This window comes from Sapajus apella, unplaced genomic scaffold, assembly GCF_009761245.1.
Source record: "Sapajus apella isolate SASKATOON/1434 unplaced genomic scaffold, GSC_monkey_1.0 scaffold50, whole genome shotgun sequence".
Taxonomy (NCBI): domain Eukaryota; kingdom Metazoa; phylum Chordata; class Mammalia; order Primates; family Cebidae; genus Sapajus; species Sapajus apella.
In genome coordinates this window covers 7,850,843-7,873,360 of record NW_022436990.1, presented here as the reverse complement: position 1 = coordinate 7,873,360, position 22,518 = coordinate 7,850,843, and the positions used below count along the sequence as shown (strand labels likewise).

The 22,518-nt window shown below is 37.1% G+C and overlaps 1 protein-coding gene and 1 pseudogene across 5 annotated transcripts in view; one reads left to right on the top strand and one right to left on the bottom strand.

Annotated features, from left to right (window-relative positions):
• Positions 1 to 22,518, top strand: part of PRORP (protein only RNase P catalytic subunit) — a 154,279-nt gene that overhangs the window by 28,835 nt on the left and 102,926 nt on the right. The gene's annotated exons all lie outside the window — the stretch shown is intronic.
• LOC116526277 lies at positions 7,335 to 8,132 on the bottom strand (annotated as a pseudogene).

Below are 22,518 nucleotides of genomic sequence, written 5' to 3'. Positions count from 1 at the left end.
TGCTGTCATACCTGACTAATTTTTGTAGTTTTAGTAGAAATGGGGTTTTACCATATTGGTCAGGCTGGTCTTAAACTCCTGACCTTGTGATCCACCTGCCTTGGCCTCCTAAAGTGCTGGGATTACAGGCATGAGCCACTACACCCAGCTGAGAAATTTAATGAGATACTGTTCAGTGTTCTTCATTTGATAAAGGAAACTATATAGTATGTTTCTGACAACAGTTTCCATCTTGAATTATCTTGACTTTGAAAGATGAAAATGAAATAAAATTGGGTGTTTAAAGGAGCATACTGGCCGGGCGCGGTGGCTCACGCCTGTAATCCCAGCACTTTGGGAGGCCGAGGCGGGTGGATCACGAGGTCAAGAGATCGAGACCATCCTGGTCAACACGGTGAAACCCCGTCTCTACTAAAACTACAAAAAATCAGCTGGGCATGGTGGCGCGTGCCTGTAGTCCCAGCTACTCAGGAGGCTGAGGCAGGAGAATTGCCTGAACCCAGGAGGCGGAGGTTGCGGTGAGCCGAGATCGCGCCATTGCACTCCAGCCTGGGTAAAAACAGCAAAACTCCGTCTCAAAAAAAAAAAAAAAAAAAAAAAGGAGCATACTTCAGTTATCTGGAACATTTAGGTTTATGTAGAGTGCATAATTCCACCAAACTGCAAAGTAGAAGGGAGTATTGTTTGTATTCTTGGAGAGGTTTAAGAGGTCCTCGCTCAAATATTAATTGTGTTTCTTAATTTTATTTATTTATTTTTTTTTAGATGGAGCCTTGTTCTTGTTGCCCAGGCTGTAGTGCAATGGTACAACCTCAGCTCACTACTACCTCTGCCTCCCAGGTTCAAGTGATTCTTCTGCCCCAGCCTCCCAAGTAGCTAGGATTACAGGGACCCGCCACCACACCTGGCTAATTTTTGTATTTTAAGTAGAGATGGGGTTTCACTATGTTGGCCAAGCTGGTTTCGAACTCCTGACATCAGGTGATCCACCCATCTCAGCCTCCCAAAGTGCTGAGATTACAGGCATGAGCCATCACACCTGGGTAACTTGTTTTTTAAAAAGCAAATAGTTATATAAGGCTTTTTATAAGCTAGTCACTGTTATGAGTACTTTATAAATATTAACTAACTTAACATATATATTTATAATAACATTGGGAAGGTTACTTCAGCACTCTTGTTCTTTTTCCTGGTCTTTAAACAGAGACAATTGGACCAGATGATCTCCAAAGTCCACTCCAGCTCTGCAATGTTAAGGCTTTCTAACTGTTGCCACACAGACTAGTTAGTTATGTGTTAAGAAAAGTTAGATAAGGTCAGCTTTTCCTAGTGGGAGCAGAGATGAGAGTGGAGCTCAAAAGACAGTGCAGAGTAGAACAGCAAGTTTAATTTAGGTGAATAAAAGTGCTGTCTGTATGTAGTACAGCATCAGTTTGGGAGGGAAGGAAGACAGCATCAAATAATTGTTGAGGTTTCGATGATGTGAAGCTCTTTAGTCTACCTCTGTCCTTACTTAATATCTAAAGGGAGAAATTCTAAATTGTTAAGTCTTGAGCAGAGCACATAATACCTCCTTATTAACCAGCACTACTTTTTTGCTGTAGGTTGAAATTTGGCTCATGGTTCTTCTTCAAGAATTTAAGAAATAGGAAATAGGAGAGTTAAGAATTTGATACATGAAAATATCAAACCTGAATCTGATCAAGCATCTAGAGCTTACTACTAATTTACTGGAAATATAGGGGGCAGAGGAATATGTTAAATTACACCTCAAGGATAAAATTACCAAATACTGTCTGTGGGAAACTACAAGACACACAACCCAGTTTCTTCCAATAAATCAGTCGCAGGAAAGAAAAAAAAAAGAGAGATGGAGCAATGACCTATAGATAAAACCAATTTGAGATAAAGCAACCATTTGCAGTATATGGATTATATTGGGCCCTTAGTTCCTGAGTTGAACAATCAGAGGAATCTGAACACCAGTTATTGGAGTTACCAAGAAATTATTGTTGATTTTTATTTAGGCTTAATAATGTTAGTGAGTTAAATCTCTTTTTTTTTTTTGAGGCAGGGTCTCAATCTGTCACCCAGGCTGGAGTGCACAATCACAGGTCACCACAGCCTCAATTTTTTGGGCTCAGGTGATCCTCCCGCCTCAGCCTCCTGAGTAGCTAGGACTACAGGTGCCTGCCACCATACCCGGCTAAGTTTTGCATTTTTTGTACAGAGGGGCTTTCACCATGTTGCCCAGGCTGATCTCTAACTCCTGGGCTCAAGTGATCTGCCCGGTTTGGCCTCCCAAAGTGCTGGGATTACAGACGTGAGCCACTGTGCCTGGCCCAAATGCTTTAGATTTAGAGCTAAACACTGAAATATTTATGGATGAAATGATGTGATGTCTGAGATATGTTTCAAAAATAACTGAGAAATAGGGGATGGAACAGATGGAATTATATATGAAACAAGATTGGCCATGAGTTGATAAAGCTAGTTTATGGGTTCATGGGGATTTATATTATTCTGCCTACTTTTGTATATGTTTAAGATTTTCATTTTTAAAATCTTTTTTTTTTTAAGCTGACAAAGGGACTGGCTGTGGTGGCTCACGCCTGTAATCCCAGCACTTTGGGAGGCTGAAGTGGGAGGATCACCTGAGCCCAGGAGTTTGAGACAAGCCTGGGCGACATAGTGAGACCCGGTGTCTTAAAAAAAAAAATGCTGACAAATACATATATGCTTTCAGGATAGAAGTTATGAAAAGGGAGATTATAAAACAATGCTTTCTTAGTGATTTTCATGCAGATGCGACATCTTTCTATAGTAAAGATATCCTCAAGTAAACATAGCATATATTCATTATAATATATATAGGATATATTCATTATAAAGGATCAAAACAGTTCAGAAATATCACAATAGAGAGTGAAAGTCCCTTTCTTAAAGCAAATGATACTTTTTAAATGCTGAAAATTGTCATGTCATTTTCATGTGTTCTTCCATTTTTGAAATGTGCAAGATAGATAAAATTTCTTAATAGAGTAGAACAACTAATTTAGATTGAGTCAATTATATAAAGAAACTTTTCCTACTGCACTGCATTGTTTTTGCTTTGCAAAGGGGTTATTAACATTTTTTTCTGGGTTTGGGGAGGAGTTAAAAAAAAATCCTGTACAGGTTAATCCATTGTGTGGTGAAAGCTATAGCTAAAGAGGCAATGTGGAATGCTCCAGTGTGCACAACCCCTGCTTTTAGCCTGGGTGGCAACTGCAGATCAGTCCTGGTGTGGTTAGGCTTTCCACAAAGGGAAATTTGAACCTGAGAGCTTATGTCCTTAACAGTGCTAATTGGGAGATGTGGAGTGAGGGGATTTCCACTCTTTGTTAATAAGATCTCCAGGCGCATTTCCTCTTTGTTTTTGCATTTTCCTTGCCTGTGAAGCAGCTGCAGGGAAGTAAAATGTGATTTCCTGCCTTTAGGAGTGCTGACTTTTCTTTCAGAGACTTATAATTGGAAGGGTGGAAGGCATATGGATTGAGCTACCTACACAGCTAATTTAAACCTAGGTGGTTTACTTTTCGTTTTTGTAAGGAGTTCACTGCATTTGTGCCAAGAGTAGATTTGTTCAGATGATTTGAATTAGCAGATAACTCAGGTTGATCAAAAGCAGGCTTTTCTCTAGACTGATCACTGTTTTAACAGTGTGATTCTTTGCAAGCTGACTGAAAAATCACTAGTGGCAAAATTGGATTCTGTCATATTAATAAAAATACTGTAGTTCCTTTTCAGATTCATACAGCATAAATGCTTATCTTTTTGGTTGACCTGATTATTTAACCTGTAAAATTCTCCAAAATGAGAAAAATAGGCAGAGGATGTTTTTCAAGAAAATACGGTAAAGCCATATCAAGGTATGATGTTCCCAGATAAAATATCAGTGGGAAGTGAAAAGAACTTACTAGTAGAGTAGATGCTCAGGAGTCGTTAGACTTAGGTGAAAGTTCTTATCATAAATTAATACTTTTTTGTAGTCATTGTCAATATTTCTTGCCCTAATAACGGTGGTTCATTTTTTTCAAAATATACTTATGAGCCTATCCTAAACATGGGCCAGACCTTTGGATATTTTTGATGTGGTTTCTTCCTAAGTCATTCACCATTGTGTTGTTATTACAAGGCTTCTCCACTTGCAATCAGAGAAACAAATGACTATTAGAAAACAAGAACTGATTATTAAGTACCAATTAGCAGAGCTGAATGATCAGATCCAAAGCATAGCATTCATTGTCCCTGTAAACTATGTGATTAGTGAAGCTTAACTAGTATTTAAACCCAGGCACCCGCCATCACATTGCAGCTCATTTTTGTATTTTTAGTAGAGACAGAGTTTTACCATACTGTCCAGGCTGGTCTCAAACTTCTGACCTCAGGTGATCCACCTGCCTCAGCCTCCCAAAGTGCTGGGATTACAGGCATGAGCCATGACACCTGGCCTGGTGTAAAACTTTTAAAGTAGAATCCTGCTATTAGTAAAGGAATGATAATGGATTTTGAGGGGAATGGAAAGAGCCATAACTCTTCCTTGTTTTGTGATTCAACCCCAGTGTTTTTAAGTTTTATAGGATTCTGAATCCCCAGAAATTTTGTAAAAGTTTGTGTAAATATGTGTGCAGTATTTCAAATGGGTTATGGATTAATAGGTAGATGTCACACATATATGTAGGGTAAAATAGATTCAGTTCTCAGTTTGTTTAGCTAAGCACACTGAAATTTATCAGAAAATAGCCAGATAGAGAAGAAGCAGTTGTAATGTATTTTGGTAGTTTCTCTAGGCCTCTGGAGTCCCAAATGGGGCTGAATAGCTGCCAGTAACACTATCCACCCAAGGTAGGATCTTTCTCGCTTAATTCATGCTGAATCACAGACTGTTTATAAACAGACTCACACTATTGCTCGTGAAGACTGACACCACAATCTGCATGCCTTCTTTAAAAGGATTTTTATGAATAGCAGGCTCTCCTCTTTAAGACAAACTCCATGTCCTGTCCTCACCAGGAGGAGAAAAAACTCACTCAGTCCTCATTGTACAGGATGCCCATTTTCCTGCAATGAGGGCATGTATTTTTCTCCTGGGAGAGGACCCAGAGCCTTTATCAGTGACCCTGATGGGATTTCTTCCTCAGCCTTAGCTCTACTTTCTTGTCCAAGTGACTCTCACATTATTTTCTTTCATCCTGACTAGTCTTTGAAATGCCAGATCAATGTAGCCAACTGATTATGAGACATTTCTATGTGAATATGCCATTATGAACTCAAATTCAATGTGTCAAAATGAAATGACTCATAAATGCTTCTTCTAGCCCCTGATACCACCATTGAGTTTCCACTTGTGACTTTTCTCTTTCTCTGCCATGCAGACTGAAATGATTAAAGCTGACTTTGTCTCCTCTCTAATACCAGTCCTATTGTGCAACATTTCACATCTCTGACTCTGCTGTTCCATTTCCACTAATTCCATCTTGTCTAGGCATTTAGTGCATCTCAACCTTGACTTCTGGATTACCACTGGTTTTCCTGTGTCTACACTCTCCTTCCATCCTTTTTTTTTTTTTTTTTCACCCTTTTGCCAGGTCTTTTTTTTTTTTTTTTTAACATCACAACATTGTTTGTGAACTTTTTTTTTTGAGACAGAGTTTCACTCTTGTTGCCCAGGCTGGAGTGTAATGGCGTGATCTCAGCTCGATACACCCTCCACCTCCCGGGTTCAAGCAATTCTCCTGTCTCACTCCTCCCCTGGGATTACAGGTGCATGCCACCACGCCCGGCTAATTTTTGTATTTTTAGTGGAGACAGGGTTTCATCATGTTGGTCAGGCTGGTCTCAAACTCTTTACCTCAGGTGATCTGCCAGCCTTGGCCTCCCAAAGTGCTGGGATTACAGGCATGAGCCACTGCACCCTGCCTATTATGTGAACTTTTTACAATACAAACAAAAAGTACAGAAATGAAATATATTAATACAGCTAAATGAAGAATGATGACTTTTTTCTCTTAAAGAGGCCATGATTCCCATTTCTAATAAAATAAACAGACTGCATATAGGTAGAAACAGATTGGTCATTAGCTTTACAGTTTTGCCTAGAAATGAACTTTAAATGCATTTTTTTCCCCTGCTACTTACCATAAAGTGCAAAAAGGGAGTTAAAGGAAAGTTTTCTTGTTGGTTTCTACCATATGAAAGAAGCTATATTCTATTTTAGCAGGCTAATATGTGGAAAATATCTAAATTAAATGCTTTTATTAAAATGAAGCAGCAATGAGATTCTAGCTAAAGAGGGCACTAAATAAGAATAGTATTATTTAAAGACTCCAAAACAAACAAATAAAAGGTTGTTATAAAAAAGCTCTAGGTCCACTGTAAGCCCATCAATTTTTTTTCCCATGCATATTTTTAAACAAAGTGTCAAAAAATAGGGTCAGCTGTGTTAGGCTAAATTACATTATTGTATGTGCTGCATTGAAGGGAACCTTTGTATTATAATTATCATAAAGAAGCATAATTTGCATCATATTGTGACAATTTGTCCCTCAATGAAAACCTTCTAGAGTCCTTTTATTTTGGAATATCCTGTGAGCAGTCAAATCACCAGAACATGATTATCTTGCTTTAAACTGAAGATAGCTGTTTTTAATTTTTTTTAAAAAAAAAAAAGGAAAAGAAAATATAGGAGAGACACTTAAAGCTATTACTTTCTTTTTTTTTTTCTTTTTGAACCAGAGTTTCACTCTCGTTGCCCAGGCTGGAGTGCAATGGTGCAGTCTTGGCTCACTGCAACCTCTGTCTCCCAGGTTCAAGCAATTCTCCTGCCTCAGCCTCCTAAGTAGCTGAGATTACAGGTGCCTGCCACCATGCCTGGCTAATTTTTGTATTTTTAGTAGAGACAGGTTTTCAGTAGGTTGGCCAGGCTGATCTCGAACTCCTGATCTCAGGTGCTCTGCCCACCTCGGCCTCCCAAAGTGCTGGGATTGCAGGCGCGAACCACCGTGCCCAGCTGTATTATGCTTCTTTTTCATTTGTTTATGGCACAGCCATTGGAACTTAGCTTCAGAGTCCTTCAGTTTTTGAACTTCTTTTTTTTGACCTTCATCTCAAACACCTGCTCCATCTGCAGCTCCATCTTCTTCATTTAAGCTACATGCTCCCTTCTTTCTTCTTCCATTTGTGCAAGAAGATTCTTAGCCCTTATTTATTATCAACTCCATTATAAGTCACAATTGCCAGTTTTCTGCTTTCATAGTGGGCATTATTAGTAACGTCTTTCAAATATGCATGTGTTATCAACATATTTCTTGGAATTGTAAAATTACAGTGTTCACCATTTTCAACTTCAGCAACACCCCAAGGATACTGCCTTCCCCTAACCCTTTTGCCATTAAGTTCAGTGATACAGTATTACTACCTACCTAAGCAAGAGGTAAATGGTCCTTCATCTTTTTAACAAGCATTTGTCGTCTTCGTCTGTTTCTGGAAATTTATATATTTTACGTTCTTAGATTTTTTTCATTATCTGTTTTAAAGTTATTAGTGGTTTAAGTCCATGTCCTGAAGGAGCAATGAAGTATAAACATCCCTGCACCCTGTTATCAGGCATCTGACATCTGTTTACTCATGATTCTGCATTTAGGTAGTCCACAAATTTTCTATCAATGTAGTCGATAGCAAGCTGCCAGCATTTACTATTATCTATTGCATCTCCATATCCTAGGGTATCAACTGTTGTCAGCAGCAACTGAACACTACCTTCTTTGATTAAAACTTTGGATTGTTCCTCATGCACATTCTTTTTAGTAATAATTCTATGAGAAAGACCTGGATACTCTGGAGAATGCAAATATATGAGGAATCATAAGTTGATTAATGTTGACTTTCCCAGATTTTCCACTAACATAAGTGTGAATTCAAACCTTCTCTTCACTGATTCTCTGGATACTTGATTTGGGAGATAGGCAAATCCCACACATTTCCATCATTCCAGTGGTCCAGATTCCAACAGAAGAAATCCACAGAGCAACCATGGTGCTGCTGTTGACACCCCTCTCCTCAGCAGCAGTAGATCTCACACTCCAGGTCATTCTTTTCAAAACACCAATGTAATCATATTACTCCCCTGCCTCAAAACCTTCAGCAGTTTCCCATTCCTGCCCTGAAAGTAATTCCTCCAGTTTGGCTGCAGCCTACTTTTCAGGCCTCATCGCTTACCATGCTCCTCTACAGATACCTGCTTTGGCCAGTGCCAGCTAATTAGAGGCTCTAGACTACTTTGTGTTTTCTTCGTCTTCTTTTTCCCTCATCTAAAATATACTCCTACCTCCAAATCCTGTTTTTCCTTCATGGCTATCTCAGCCTCTTTCATTTTTTCACCTCTGTAGTCTGCATTTTTCTTCCTTTGAACTTGCAGCATTTATTAACCCTGGCTCACATCTGGCTATTGATCCTATACTATGTGTTCTTGTTTTAGTGTTTAGTTTTTCACATCAGTATCTTTTGTTATTTCGACCAGATTAGAAACTCTGAGGGACTGGATACCTTTTTTCATATTTTCCACAATGCTTAGTTAGCATCCAGTAGGTGGGTAGTAAATATTGTTATTTATACATTAAATAATTCAGTGCTTACATTTATTGTCATAGCTACCATTTAGTTATATCAGTTAATCTTTACAGCAACTTTGAGGGAATACGTATTTTCTCTACTTGACAAATGAGGACACTGAGGCTCAGAAAAGTGTGGTAATTTGCCAGAACCTCACAGGTTAAGTGATGAAGCCAGGATTCAAACCCAAATCTTTGGACTCAGTAACACATGCTGTTTAACAGTACCAGTAATTCTACTTCCTTATGAGACTGATGTATATTTTTTGAGGATGGGAAATTACCTAACACTTAGCTTACTCTTATTTGCTTAACTATGGCAGAAGAAAAGGTGTGCAAACCTGGATTTGTAGTGATTGCTAGCAGGAATAATGAAACAGATTCAAACCGTGCCAAAGTTCACGGGAAAATAGAATTTCCCTTAATCTCATTGATTACTGGTGGAATGACTCATCTTCCAGTTGTACATTACTGTTGAGTTACTCAGACATTTGTATAAGTTAGTGGAGAAAAAAACCACTGATGAGTTGTACAAGACACGTCATCTGAGCTAATGAATGTTCCCAGGATATCCCCAAGATTTCTACCTGAGTTTTCTTGCCGGTCCTATTTACTGTTTGACTGTTTCACTTTTTGGTTTTCTTTCAAAGTAAAATCACATCCCATTTCCTTTCTGCTTTCCACTTGGATGATTTTCACAGGCTATTCTCTTAACTATTGCAGTGCACAAAGATTTACTGTCTACATATTTAACATTAGTCAGATTTACTGTTGAATTTATGCACTAGAAATTTCAGGATTTAAAATTTTTCCTTTCTTCATTCTCTTCGCTGCTTCTCTTTTTTTTTTTTCACCAAAAGAGGATAAAAATAACCCAAACTTTTTTTTTTTTTTTTTTTTTTTTTTTTTGTTTGGTTTTTTTTCTGTCACCCTGGCTGGAGTGCAATGGCACTGTATCAGCTCACTGCAATGTCCGTCTCCTGGGTTCAAGCGATTCTCCTGTCTCAGCCTCCCAAGTAGCTGGGATTACAGGTGCCTGCCACTATGCCCAGCTAATTATTATATTTTTAGTACAGGTGGGGTTTCACCATGCTGGTCAGGCTGGTCTCGAACTCCTGACCTTGTGATCTGCCCCTTCCCCCCGCCCCCACCCCTCGGCCTCCCAAAGTGTTGGGATTACAGGTATGAGCCACCGTGCCCAGTCACCATTTTCTTTTTTAAAAAAATTAGCAATAGAATTGAGTATAGGTGGTAGTAAATTCTGCTTCATTTCTGTAGGAACATTGAAAACTTGATGGCTTTTGCAAACAACTGATAAATTGTTTCTGCTTTATAAAGAAAGGAAATAGCCCATTCAACTCAATGAAGTCATTAGTAAACTGGGAATTAGAAATAAAGATTCTGTATTTTTTTGTTGTCATTAATTTAGTCTTTCTGTCTACATCTCAGTTTTCTCACAGGATTGTTTTAAGGATAATCAGAAGACCTATGCACATTGTAAAGCATAAAGCAATCCTTAAGGATGCACTACAGGCAAGCCTCAGCCGAGAAACTTGATTTATGAACCATGCATACATGCATACTACAAAGGGATGGTTCTTACCTCAGTCTAGTGCCCTTTGAAAGAGACAATCTAAATAGTCTTTTTGGCCCTTGAATCAGAATATCTGGGAACAACTGAAATGTAGATATATTTTTCTCAATGTGGAAGCAGTTAGGTTATGGGTTCTTACAGGGATTCATCTACTCTACTGCCATGTGAAGATAGGAGCCCATTTCTCAGTCAGGAACAGGAAGCAGGAAAAGTTATTTTTCTGGTATTTAATGTTAAAATCCAAAGATTTATAAATGTTGACAAACTATTGGTAAAACTTGTGGTATTATTATTTACCTAAAGCACATATAGGAGCTTTTATAGTATAGACTTTTTATACTCATATCATTTAATTTTATTGAGTCAGAATAATAGCCCTTCGAAGTATGTTTATTTTTTATTTTTATTATTATTATTTTTGAAGTATGTGTTAATAGCCCCACCTTATTCCTGAGGAACATAAGGCTTAGAAAAGTGAAGTGACTTGACCAGTGAGGGGGCTTAAATTTTCTACACATTTCTTTCCGAGGAAGAAGGGAAGTTAGGCACTGTGTTGGCGCATTAGAGCAGGTTTTGGGTTACTTGTGAAGCAGAGGGGATTTCCAGGGTGTGTAAGCATGGACAAACTCCTTGAAAGAAAGCAGAATTTTTTTTTTTAAGTAGTTAATAGCATTTTGGGGTTTGTAGGATTCAGGCTGTGTTATTGCCTTTTTTTAATATTTTATTTTTTGGCCTGTTTTGTTTCTTTCTAATTTGGGAGTAAGATTTCGTAATTAAAAATATATTGCCCTTTGCCCTTTCTTTTAGCTATTCTCTATAAATCTGTCAGAAAATGGTATGAAAATGAAGGAGAGTGGGAATAAAAATAATATAGCTGATTCTGTCTAGAAATTTAATTTCTAAACCATCTTTACCTGAGTTAGATCTATTTCTCCAAAGCTCAGATAAGATTGAAGAAATAACTTTATACTTGTAAGTAACTTCTGTTCTATCTGGAATTTACAGAATAATATATTAATACTTGGAAATAATACCTAACTGCTAGGGAACGTGCATCTTTAGCTCATGATTCTAGATGATTGAGAATTTTTTAGGGAAACGTTTTCAGTCCTTCATGTAGTTGATAGTGGGCTATCATTTTATATTTCAAGATTAAAAAATGGATTATTTTCCTTCTCCTTTCTCTTTCTCCTCTTCCTCTTCTCTTTTTTCTTCTTTCTAGCTGTATGGAATGACCATACTTTAATTATTCATTGAGTCTTCTTTTAGTATTTATGTTGTTTCAAATCTTTTACTATTACAAAACTACCACAGTGAATCACCTTACACATTTGTAATTTCTCACATATTCTAATATAGATGTAAGATAGATTCCCACAAATTGAATTGCTAGCATAGTGGAGACATACTAATTTCAATTGGCCTTCGTGGAAATTTTATCAGTATGTACTCTGATCAGCAAAATATTAGAATTCTTTCTCCACACCTTTAAGATTCAGTGTGTTATCAAACATTTTGATCTTTGCCTATATGAAGTAAAAAATAAAATTGCAGTATAGGATTAATTTACAATTTTCTTGGAGTATGGTGGAGCATGTTTTCATAAGTTTAAGAGTCACTTCTGTTTATTATCTGTAAACTGTTTGCTCCTGTCTTGCCCATTTTTTGAGTTGTTGATTGTTTTCTTATTTATTTTAGGAGCTCTTTATTTGAAAAATTATCTGTGATTTGAATTACAATTTTTGAGGTATTACTCAAGTTATTTTTTCTCCATGTATATTTTAAAATATTTGAATTTATCAGAATTTCCTTTTATGGCTTCTAGGTTTCATATCTAGAAAGACCTTTTCCCTTGCAAGGTTATTTTTTTATTTTTATTTCATATCTAGAAAGACCTTTTCCCTTGCAAGGTTATTTTTTTATTTTTATTTCATATCTAGAAAGACCTTTTCCTTTGCAAGATTATTTTTAAATTTTTATTTATTTATTTAATTTTATTTACTTATTTTATTTCTTTTGAGAGAGTCTCGCTCTGTCACCTAGGCTGGCGTGCAGTGGTGCAAATCTCAGCTCACTGCAACCTCCGCCTCCCAGGTTCAAGCAGTTCTCTGCCTCAGCCTCCTGAGTAGCTGGGATTACAGGTGCCAGCTACCATGCCTGGCTAATTTTTGTATTTTTAGTAGAGACTAAAAGCCTCACCATCTTGGCCAGGCTTACAGGCATGAGCCACCACGCCTGGCCTGCAAAATTATTGAAAAACCAACAAACACGGCATGGTCACCAGCATGACCAACGTGGTGAAACCCTGTCTCTACTAAAAAATACAAAAATTAGCCGGGCGTTGTGGCATGAGCCTGTAATCCCAGCTACTTAGGAGGCTGAGACAGGAGAATCGCTTGAAGATGGGAGGTGGAGGTTGCCGTGAGCCGAGATCATGCCATTGCATTCCAGCCTGGGCAACAGAACCAGCCTCTGTCTAAAAAAAAAAAAAAAGAAAAGAAAAGTCAACAAACAGAAACAAAAAACTTCCTTTTGCTCCCTATACTTTTGTTGTTTTTCTCTAAATTTTTGATCCATTTAGAATTTTTTCTCATATGAGGTAAGCTCCAACTTAATTTACCCCCCAGCTAATTAGCCAATTGTGTCAACATCATTTGTTTAACAACCCATATTTTACCCTACTAGGGATAAAGCAGGATGCTACTTTTAGCATATACCAAATTCTTCATATAAATATTTAGGTCTCTTTTTGGACTTACTGTTCTGATTCACTAATCTGGATACCTAACAGTATGACACTATTTTGATTATTGTAGTTTTATGATATATGCAATATCTATTAGAGCTACTCTTTATAGCTTGGGTTCTGGCACTTTCTTTAATAGACTTACCAGAAGTAACTATTATAGGCCTATGATAAAATGTATTAGTAATGTTCCCTGGGGCCAAATCATGTTTTATATATGTGACAGAGTCCTATTACCAGTGGCTTTTAAATGCTTTTGAACACAACACAGGTACAACATACATTTTATGTAATAAACACATTTATAAATGAAAAAAGTTTTCACACATACAAAATTATGTACTCTTGCTATATTTGTTGTGCTCTATTTTAGTTCTTTTTATTTCCCCCAAAATGCTGGTTGCAACCATATTAAATTGATCTCATGATGTAGTAAGGGGATGTGACCTGCAGTTAAAAAACACCTTATTATTTGATGTTTTAATCATAGCCATTCTGACTAGTGTGAGATGGCATCTCATTGTGGTTTTAATTTGCATTTCTCTGATAATTAGTGATATTGAGCATTTTTTCATATGTTTATTAGCTACTCGTATGGCTTCTTTTGAGAAGTGTCTGTTCACATCTTTTGTCTGTTTTTTAATGAGGTTGTTTTTTGCTTGTTGAATTAAGTTTCTTATACATTCTGGGTATTAGACCTTTGTTGGATGCAGTTTGTAAATATTTTCTCCTGTTCTGTAAGTTGTCCATCTTGCTATACAGAAGATCTTTAATTAATTAATTAGGTCTCTCTTGTCAATTTTTGTTTTTGTTGCAATTGCTTTTGAGGACTTAACCAAAAATCCTTTGCCAAGGCTGATGTCGAGAAGGGTAGTTCCTAGATTTTCTTCTAGGATTTGTATAGTTTGAAGGCTTACATTTAAATCTTTAATCCATCTTGAGTTAATTTTGACATGTGGTGAAAGGTAAGGGTCCAGTTTCATTCTGCTACATATAACCTGCCAGTTATCCCAGCACCATTTATTAAATTAGAAGTCCTTTACCCATTGGTTGTTTTTGTTGGCCTTGTCAAAAAGCAGGTGTGTATGAATGTGCAGCTTTATTTCTGAGTTTTCTCTTCTGTTCCATTGGTCTATATGTCTGTTTTTGTACCAGTAAGAGGCTGCAGAGAAAAGGTAATGCTTATACACTGTTGATGGTAATCTAAATTCGTTCAGCCACTGTGGAAAGCAGCTTGGAAATTTCTCAAATAAGTTAAAACAGAGCTACCATTTAATCCAGCAATCCCACTGCTGGATATATACCCAAAGGGAAATAGATGATTATACCAAAAAGACACATCCTCTTGTATGTACATTGTTTTACTACTAAAAATAGCAAAGACATGGAATCAGCCTAGTGCCAATCAGTGGTGGATTGGATAAAGAAAATGTGGCACTATACACCATGGAATACTATGCAACCATAAAAAAAACAAAGTCATGTCCTTTGCAGCAATATGGATGGAGCTGGAGGCCATAATCCTAAGCAAATTAATGAAGGAAGAGAAAAGCAAACACTGCATGTTCTTACTTATAAATGGGAGCCAAACATTGAGCATATATGGACGTAAACATGGGAACAACAGTTGCTGCAGACTGCTAGAGGGGATGGGGTATGGGTTGAAAAGCTACCTATTGGGTACTAAGTTCACTACCTGGGTACAGTATCCCCATGTAACAAACCTGCACATGTTCCCCTTCTATCTAAAATAAAAGTTGAATTCCAAAATAAATAAAAATTAGGAAAAAAGGAAAGTACTTCATTAGGTATATCCAGGTGAAATTCCATTAGTCCTTATTAGACTCTTTTGGGGAGGGAGTAGGAGAGTGGGAATGATGTGTCTCCTTAAATAAATTAGGGAGACCACATCAAAGAAAGTAGATTTCTCAGCCAAAAAACTCATGGAGGACATTTGCAAAGTTTGTCTCCCATTGATTGCAGGTACCTTGCAGGGAGGGGCGGTAGTCTTGATTGGCATGCCTTGCTTAAGAATACAGGCCACACTATTAAAATGTACCGTATAGGAAAAAGGAAATACTGTTACAGTGCATGTACCAAGAGGTTTAGGCCCCATGTGTAAATTACTCCATGATCCTTAAACGTAGTTTTTTTGTTGTCTTCTGGCTTTTGGGCTTGGCTTTCTAGCTTGAATTTCTTATTTTTGAGATGGGGTCTTAACTATGTTGCCCACGCTGATCTGAAACTCCTGGGCTCTGGCAATCTTCCTGCCTCAGCCTCCTGAATGGCGGGGGTCCAGCTTGACTTTTGTTGCTCTGAGGGATAGTACAACAAGAGAATGAACTTCTGGATTTTGAACCCCAAGTCCACATTTACTAGTTAGATGATTTGCTTAACTTCTCTGTGCTTTATTTTCCTAATCTGTTAAGTGGGAATACCTCATGTCATTGTTAGAGCAATAAGAGAATTAGTATACGTAAAGCACTTAGAATTTTTGTTTCTTAATGACTTTGTGATCTTACATGGCATATGGAAAGCACTATATAAGTTTATGGTATTATTTATTTGACTTGGAAGTATGTAGGATTTTTTTCTTTATTGTCACAATTAAAAATTTTGTGGGGAGATGATTAGGTGATTTTTTTCATTGTTTCCCTGAATCTCATTTCATGTATCCTTTAAAATTTAAGGGTTTTTTTGTTTTTTGTTTTTTGTTTTTGAGGTAAAGTCTTGCTTTGTTGCCCAGACTGGAGTGAAGTGGCATGATCTTGGCTCACTGCAACCTCTACCTCCCGGGTTCAAGCAAGTTCAAGCAATTCTCCTGTCTCAGCCTCCTGAGTACCTGGGATTACAGGCGCACGCTACCATACCCTGTTAATTTTTGTATTTTTTGTAGAGACAAGGTTTCACCATGGTTGGCCAGGCTGGTCTTGAACTCCTCCCAAAGTCCTGGGATTACAGGTATGAGCCACTGTACCTGGCCAAAAACATAGGTATTTTTAATCTTGGGGAAGTTTTATTTTTTAAAAAATGATTATTCTTTTTTTGTGTGTTGATTTATTCCTTGGGAACACCCTTTTGAGGCTTAAAAGTTGGATCTCTCTTCTCTGTTCCTCGTATCTATTATGTTCTTTCTCTCAACATTCTTTTTCTTCTTTTCTTCTGCATGGAAGTAGAATTTCTTAAAATTTGTGCTGCATTTCACGAAATCCATGTTCTAATCTTTACTGCTTTCAAAGCATAAATTCTGCTGTTGCATTTTGGGTTTTTTTTTTTTTTTTTGCCAGATCTCTTTGCATCTCTTGCTGTTCTCTCCTAAAAGCTTATTGGTGTTTCTTCATAGATGCAACTGAGTTTGTCCTCTTCTTTGAGGGATCCAGGCAGAGGCCTTCTCACTTGTATTTCAGTTTCAGAACATGCTCTTTTCTGAATTTTTAAGGCAAAGCTCCTAACATATGTTGCTGTATTTTTCATTGGCCTATGATGGACTTTTTCACCCTATTGAATTATCCTTGAATGAAAAGAGATCCATGAATGCTCAGCATATACCATTAGGCAGATGGGCAGAGTGTACTTAACCCCTTCATTGTCCCTTCGGATACTGGCAGTTTCCACTTTTTGGATCTAGACTCATCAGAATATTAATCCAGTTTATCTAGTGAAGGTAAGCTGCATGGAGATGGGCATTTTTCCACTCTGGCTTATCAAGCCAGATATGGTTTATAGTTCTCCTCTGAACAGCATCTGAAAGACTATTCCTTGGTGGGATGTACTTGCCTTGTCATACTTTCAGTACCTTTATCTGCTCATACCACTTCTCTTTAGATGATAAAGTGTTCAGAGATGCTGTATTCTCCTAACTCTCCTGCCTTGAAGGTTATTTATTTAATTAAGATAGAAGAAAACAGCTAATGGACCACCTGGATTAAGTGGTAAAGGAAACTTGCTTGAGAGATGTTTGACATGTGATAAGGAGACCATCACTGTTTTTTCTGTTTAATACAGCCCTTGTTCCTAAAATTGAGTTAAAGTGTTTTTTCTGTTTTACGTTGAGTCACCTCTACTCTTTGTGTCTCAAAAGCTGAAGAAATGTGCTAAGATAGTTTGTCTCAATAAAATACCATTGATTACCCTTGGACATTTGGTTAGGAGAACTCTCCCAAACTTCTCCTCTCTTTAGTTTACAGTACTGTTGCCAATTTAAAATAGCCTCCATGTTAGTTGTTAGGTTACAATGATACTTTTTAGCCATGTGGCTTCATTTTCCCCAAGCTACATTAAGGCAATGATGTTAATGTTCTTATTTAGGATCTATTTGGCTTCTATGGTTTAAAGAATGCATACAAAGTAATTAGATACAGAGATGCATTTTTTATTGTTGTTCTGATGTTAAGAGCAGTGCTTCCAACCAAAATAGCCGACATTCCCCTGTTTTTCCACATCTACTGTGACTAACGCCAGTTGCTTTAATACCAAATTCAAAAAGACCTTTCTCACTTAATGTCCTACCCTAGCAACTAAGAAGAAATAAGAGGAATACAATAATGCATACTCAAAACTTTACATAAAAAGCAGTGATCTTCACATGTTAACTATATCCATGTACAGCAGACACCAGATAATATTTTCTAAGGATAAGAAGAAAGGGAGCATTAAAGCAACTGGCTTTAACACCACATTTTTTTCCCATTCATTCATTAGTTAATAGACACTTAGTTGTTTTCAGTTTTTGGCAATTAGGAATCAAGCCACTGTTAACGTTCACATGTAAGTCTTTGTGTGGATGTGTGTTTTTTATTTATTATTTATTTGTTTTTAAGACGGGGTTTCACCATGTTGGCCAGGATGATCTTGAACTCCCAACCTCAGGTGATCTGCCCGCCTTGGCCTCCCAAAGTGCTGGGATTACAGGAGAAGCTACCGCGCCCAGCCGGATATGTGTTTTAAGTATTTCTTCTGTGAATACTCATAAATGGGATTGCTCAGTTATATGATAAATATATGCTTAACTTTATAAGAAATTGCTGAATTATTTTCCAAAGCGGTTGTACCATCTTTCATTCCTGCCAGCAATGTTTGGAAATTCCAGTTGCTCCTCACACTTGTTATGAGTCAATCTTTTTAATTTCAGCCATTCTAGTGGGTATATAATGATATCTTGCTATGGTTCTAAGTGCAGTTTCCTAAAGACTAATGATGTTGAGTATTTTATAGTAGTTATTAGACCAAAGGGAGTACTTCATCTTTGCAACATTGATATAATAAGATTATTTGATCGAGAGTTGATACTCAGGTTTTGTCACTTGTCCCAATAATGTCCTTTACAACAAGCTTTGCCTTCCTATGGATCCAAACTATGACCACACATTGGATTTAGTTGTCATGTTTCTTGGGTCTCTTTTTATCTCAGTTTTCTTTGTCTTTCTTGGACCTCAACTTAAAAAAAAGTAGTAAAGCATAGGCCTATTCTTTTATAATATGTCTCTCAATTTGGGCTTGTCCAATATTTCCTTATGATAAGATCAGGTTGGCATTTTTGGCAAGAATGTTACAAAAATTATGTTGTAACCTTCTCAAGGGCATTATATCAAGGGCCTCCCATGTGAATATTAGTGGTGACTTTATGTATTGCCCAAGAAATTTTTGCCTATTCTGTTGTTGCTAAGAATTCTCCTGTTTTCTTCTAGAATTTTCATAGTTTTGGCTTTTAGGTTTATGATCTAGTTAGAAATAACTTTTGTGTGTGCTGTGAAATAGGGATTGAGATTCATTAATTTTTTTCAAATTTTGCCTTACTAGCTTTTTCTATTTCTCTGATTTCTGCTTATTGTTGTTCTAATTTCTTTGAAGTTTAATTTGTTCTTCCTTTTCTAACCTTTTAAGTTGAAAACTTAGGTCAGTGTTTTATAACCCTTCTTCTTTTTATATAAGTGTTTAAAGCTATATATTTCCTGCCCCCATGGTCTAATCCCTTTTTACCAGGTTGCTCTTTCAACACCTGGGGATTACAATTCAAGGTGAGATTTGGGTGGGGACACAAAGCCAAACCATATCAGTGGCCTAGCTTGTGGTCTGTCTTGGTAGGTGTTCAATGTGCACTTGAAAAGGAATATGTAGTCTGCTATTGCTGGACATAGTATCCTGAGATAGAGTATGGATTTGTCGTCTAAGTCCTCACTGATTTTTATCTACTTGTTCAATCATAATTGTTTGAACAATTCAATCATAATTGATTGCAGAGAAGGGTGTTGAAATCTCCATCTATAATTGTAGATTTACCTATTCCTCCTTTGTTCTGTCAGCTTTTGCTTCATCCACATCTTGGAGCTCTATTCTTATTTATGATATGACTTTGATATATTGATTCTGTTATAATTATGAAATGTCCCTTTTATTATTTTTTATAGTACTCCTTTTCTTCAAGTCTATTTTGTCTAACATTAGTGTCATCATTCCAAGTTTCTTAAGCTTACTGATGCATATTTTCCCCTACTTTTCACCTCCCACTTATTCTATATTAAAGATAAGTACATTGATTATACATAGCATTTTTTATAAGTGTGGATTTAAACATTTTATTTTGCTGTTTGTCTTCTGTTTATCCCATCTGTTTTTTGTTCTTCTGTTTCTCCTTTCATGTCTCCTTTTGGGTTAATCCAATTTATTTTAATTTTTCATTTAATTCTTCTATTTGCTTTTATCTATACCTTTTTACATTATTTTTTTAACTTTTTAAAATTTTTATTAACTCTGGCCTACAGATCTCCGTTATTTTCTAAATGTATGATTTGGCTTTACAATCTAAATCCTTAACTTAATTCAGTCTACTTAGAGTTTATATTGAACCATATCACATGAGATATAAGAACATTATAGCAGTAGAATTCTATTTACCACTTCCTAGTCTTTGTGCTATTGTTTTATAATAGCTTAAAACATATGTTATATCTGTATATGTTTTAAGCCCCATAATGTAGTGCTATGATAATTTTTGTTTTAAGTAGTTATATGACATTTATTTATTTATGAGACAGAGTTTCACTCTTGTTGTCTATGCTAGAGTGTGGTAGTGTGATCTCAGCTCACCACAACCTCTGCCTCTTGGGTTCAAATGATTCTCCTGCCTCATCCTCCCAAGAAGCTGGGATTACAGGTATACACCACCGTGCCCGGCTAATTTTGTGGTTTTAGTAGAGACAGGGTTTCTCCATGTTGGCCAGGCTGGTCTCGAATACCCAACCTCAGATGATCCTCCTGCCTCAGTCCCCAACGTTCTGGGATTATAGGCGTGAGCCACTGCCCCTGGCTGTCTTTCTTTCTTCCTTTTTTGTAGAGACAGTATCTTGCTATGTTGCCAAGGCTGGTCTTGAATTCCTGACCTGAAGTGATCCTCCTACCTGGGCCTCTCAAAATGCTGGGATTAGAGGCATGAGCCATGGCACTGGCCAGCTTCAGCATTTCTTGTGTTGCAGGCTAGCTGGTGATGAGTTCTCTATTTTCGTTTACCTGAATATGTCTTTATTTCACCTTAATTTTTTTTGCCTCAATTTTTGAAGGATATTTTTACTAGATATATAATTCTGGATTGAAAGCAGTTTTTGTTGTTGTTGTCTGTCATCCTTTTAAAGATGTCCTCTGGCCCCATGGTGTCTGATGAGAACTGTCATTTGTATCATTTTTCCTTTTTATGTAATGTATCCTTTTTTTCTGACTGCTTTTAGATTCTTCTATTTTTGATTTTCATCTGTTTTACTAGATATGCCTAGTTATAGTTTTACTTGTGGTTTTCTTTGTGTTTATTCTGCTTTGAGTTTGCTCTGCTTCTTGGATAAGTTATATATTTCACGAAATTTGGGGATGTTTTGGCCGTTCAAATACTTGTTACTACTCTGTCCTTTCTATCCTTTCCTTCTAGACTGTAATTACACATGTTGATCTGTTTGATATTGTACCACAGGTTACTGAGACCCAATTCATCCTTTTGTTTTCATCAAATTGTATAATTTTTTGTTGCTCTTTCATGTTCATTGACTGTTTCTTCTGCCATCTCCAATCTGCTGTTAAATCCATCCTGTGAATATTTTATTTCACATTTGTGCTTTTTGGTTCTATAATGTTCATTTTGTTCATTTTCTTTGCATTCGTTATGACTATATTTACCCCTAAGTTCTCTTTGCTGTTTTTTTTTTTTTTTTTTTTGAGATGAAGTTTTACTCAGTTGCCCAGGCTAGAGTGCAGTGGGGCAATGTTGGCTCACTGCAACGTCAGCCTCCCAAGTAGCTGGGATTACAGGTGCATGCCACCATGCCTGGCTAAATTTTGTATTTTTAGTAGAGGCAGGGTTTTGTCATGTTGGCCAGGCTGGTCTCGAACTCATGACCTCAGGTGATCCACCTACCTCAGCTTCCCAAAGTGCTGGGATTACAGGCGTAATTTTTGATTATATTTGCAACAGTTACTTTATAGTTCTTGTCTGCTAATTCAAGCATCTAGTCCTTGGATTGGTTTCTTTTCTTTTTTTTTGGAGATGGAGTTAATCTTTGTTGCCCAGGCTGGAGTGTGGTGGTGTGATCTTGGCTCACTGCAACCTTCGCTTTCTGAGATCAAGTGATTCTCTTACCTTAGCCTCCTGAGTAGCTGGGATTACAGGTGTGCACCACCATGCCTGACTAATTTTTGTATTTTTAGTAGAGATGAGGTTTCACCGTGTTGGCCAGGCCGGCCTTGAACTCCTGACATCAAGTAATCTGTCCACCTCAGCCTCCCAAAGTGCTGGGATTACAGGCTTGAGCCACCGTCCCTGGCCTGTATTGGTTTCTTTTGACTCCTCTTTTTTTTTTTTTTTTTTTGACTATGGATCACATTTTTGTATTTCCTTTTATGTTTATTAATTTTGAATTGTGTATCAGACATTGTGAATGAGACACATTGCAGAGGCTTTAGAGATTATGTATGTTCATCTGGAAATTATTGATTTTTTTGCTAATTTAGCAGGCTGTTAAACTTCTTGAGACTTAGACTCCAAACTCTGTTTTCCTTGTAGTGGGTAGCAGCTGTAATCTCTGCTTAGGTCTTTTAAGTCTTTCAGCTATTGCTTTTTTGCTGGACTCCTTGGAATCTTCTCCAAGCATATACAGATCATGTTTTACCCAAGGATTTTGGCAGATTTATATGCAAATTTTGTGGTTTTATCCATTTTAGGATAAAACCCTGTCATTTTCCAACCTCTGGTTGCCCCCAAACTCTGTCTTCTGTTTCATCAAACCAGTAAGTTCTGCAGCTTTCTGCTTCATTTCCAGCTGTTCCTGCTGGGCATACTGTCTGGAGAGTGCCCTCTGACCTAAGCAAATTTGTATAATTCCCTTATTTTCTTTCCTTCCCCCCCTCCCCAATATAATGGCTTTAAAAACCATAATTATTTATTACTATTATTATTATTCTTTCTTATGGTTTTAGGGGTTAATGAGACTCAGTTGATGGTACTTGCTTGGGTTCCCTATTATTGTAATCCAATGGGGCTAGGGGTC